Genomic DNA, 2656 nt, shown 5'->3' on the forward strand with positions numbered 1-2656 from the left:
GGGGCCTCTACGCGGCCGGCTCCGGAAGCCCGGGCGAAGGCGCGGCGGGCGAAGGCGCGAACGCAGCGGCGCGGCCCAGGGGGCGGGGCGAAGGCGTGTCCTCGACGCGACCCGGAGCGGGGCCTCTACGCGGCGGAGTCCGAATGCCAGACCTGTGGGCCGTGCCGACGTAGCGTCGCAGTCTGGTGGGCGGGGTTTGGGTGGAGCCCCGCGCGGTCGTGGGCGGGGGTGTGGGCGGGGTGTGGGCGGGGGTGTGGGCGGGGTGTGGGCGGGGCCTCGGCGGCGGGTGGGTGGTTCGGTTTCCACGACCCGCCTTTCCTGCCGCGCAGCCTGGCCTGGCCCTCGCTGGCTTGCAGGAGTTGTTTGAGCCAAATTTCGTCTGATTCTGATTTTCATTTACTTTAGATTTTCATTTTTTAAAAGTTTAACAGGTTTCTTTCATTTTCCTTTCTCTCTAATCATGTAACAAAACATCAAGACAGTAAGGTGTTTGGCAAATCCAGGAGAGCATGGATCAAAAAGAAAACTTTCAAATCTCGCACCCCCAACTAAGGCAGCGATCTCCTTCTTGGGGGGGGGGGTAAATACAGAGATTTTTACGTAAGCGGGATAACACTGTACACGTATTTATGATGCCTTAAAAATAACTTTTTTTCTGACTGTAAAGTCACATGTTTATTTCAGAAAATTTGGAAAATTGAAAAAATACAAAGAAGAAAAGAATAACCTGAGAGTCCACCACGTGAGATTAACAATGTTAACATTTTGGCATTTTTTCCTTCCTTGTTTTACACAATTACAGTGTGTTCGAAACATAATTGGGATGGTAACATAAGGGATTGTTTTGCAACGTTCTCCTTTCATGCACAGCTGTATTGTAAATGTCCCTGAATCACTGTGTGTGCATCCCCAATGCTGTTTGTAATCACACCGCCCTGCACTGGGTTATTTTTTCATTCCTATGCTGTGATTGGACATCGGTGTTTACAGTTTCCATCTCTTTCAGGCTCCCTCCTTTTATGATGGACTACACATGGCAGATACATCTTAGTGAAAGCTCATGAAACTCCTCATGGCAAAGTCCTAGATGTGCAATTGCTAAATCAAAGATTGCAGTCACCGATGTTTCTTATATACTTTTTATTTCTTTGCATGGTTTCCAAAATGAGGTAATAAATGAATGTTTTAACAAGGGATATGACCCAAGAATACTTAATGTACAAAAAAAATTCTCATTTCCAAAATACATAAGAAACTCCTACAATTCAACAATGACAAACCTGGCTAAGAAGTGGGGAAAGGATAGACATTCTTGCAAAGATGATACGCAAGTGGCTAATAAACACCTGAAAAGATGCAAGTGGCTAATAAACACCTGAAAAGATGTTCGCCACCACTCATCATTAGCAAATGCAAAGCGAGATCACACACCTCTTGCTTACTTGGGTGGCTATTATTTGAAACAAACAAACAGACGGTAACAAACCTTGGTGAGGCTGAGAAGAGACGGGTCCTCACGCACTGCCTGTGGGAGCATAAAGTCTGCGGCTGAAGCGGAGCACAACACGCCGGCTCCTTGCAAAATGAAAAGCAGAATTAGCACATGGCGCAACCGTCCCCCTCCTGGGGACACACCCCAAAGAGCTGAAAGCAGAGACCCTAGCAGATAGTTCTACATTCACGTTCACGGTAACATTATCCACAATGGACAAAAAGTGGAAACAACCCGGATGTCCATCAAGAGATGAAGGGATAAACTGTTGTATGTAAATACAATGGAATATGATTCAGCCTTAACAAGGCAGGAAATTCACACACCTGCTGCAACACGGATGAATCTTGAAAGCCTATGGCCTCAGGGATATAAGCCAGGCACAAAGGGACAAATACTGTATGATTCCACTTGTGTGAGCAGTGGTGACCAGGGTCGGGCCGGGTAGGGGGGAAGAATGGGGAGTTACTATTTATTAGGTTCTGAGTTTCCGTTTGGGATGATGGAGAGTTCTGGAATGGACAACAAACTGGGAATGGACATAATGCTCCTGGAATGGTGAATGGTAAATTTTATGCTATGTACATTTTACCACTCACACAAAAAAGGTATTTCTGGGGGCTGGGGTGGGGGATCTCTCTTGGATTCGGGCTCCAAGAAGGCCTGGATGGGACCAGCCCCACACAGGCGACAAGCTTCTTACAGGAGACTCTGCGGGGAGGTCGGGGACAAGCCTACTGGGGACCTCTGGGAAGACACTATAAGCCAGGCCTGACACATCCAGCATTTTCCATAATAATGTCCAAGCCTGGGGACAGAAACCCGCTTTAGGGAAGCAGTAAGTCACTTGGGATCTTTATCTGAATTGGCCTTTTCTTTCTGGGCCATTAAAACATATAAACACACACACACACACACACAGACACACACACCTTTTTATCTGGATTGCAAACATAATACACAGTCACTGTTGACAATTTTACAAACACAGAAAAGCACCCATGAGAAAATAACAAATACATGGAATCCCAACTCAGAGATACCACAACTGACTTTTGAGTGTGTCTATTTGACCTGCCTTTCTTCTCTATTCATAACAAGTACCTAAAATCACTATGGTCATATGTCATGTTTTATAAGCTGTATTTTCACTGATGCAATGAA

The 2656-nt window shown here is 46.3% G+C and overlaps 1 long non-coding RNA gene across 1 annotated transcript; it reads left to right on the forward strand.

The window, feature by feature from the left end:
• Positions 1 to 95: 95 nt before the first annotated feature.
• LOC115304856 lies at positions 96 to 1194 on the forward strand. Its single transcript, XR_003914637.1, has 3 exons — positions 96 to 185; positions 685 to 742; positions 1007 to 1194. It is a non-coding gene; the product is annotated as an uncharacterized LOC115304856 (long non-coding RNA).
• The last annotated feature ends 1462 nt before the right edge of the window (positions 1195 to 2656 follow it).

The sequence above is a fragment of the Suricata suricatta genome, chromosome 10 (assembly GCF_006229205.1).
Source record: "Suricata suricatta isolate VVHF042 chromosome 10, meerkat_22Aug2017_6uvM2_HiC, whole genome shotgun sequence".
Taxonomy (NCBI): Eukaryota; Metazoa; Chordata; class Mammalia; order Carnivora; family Herpestidae; genus Suricata; species Suricata suricatta.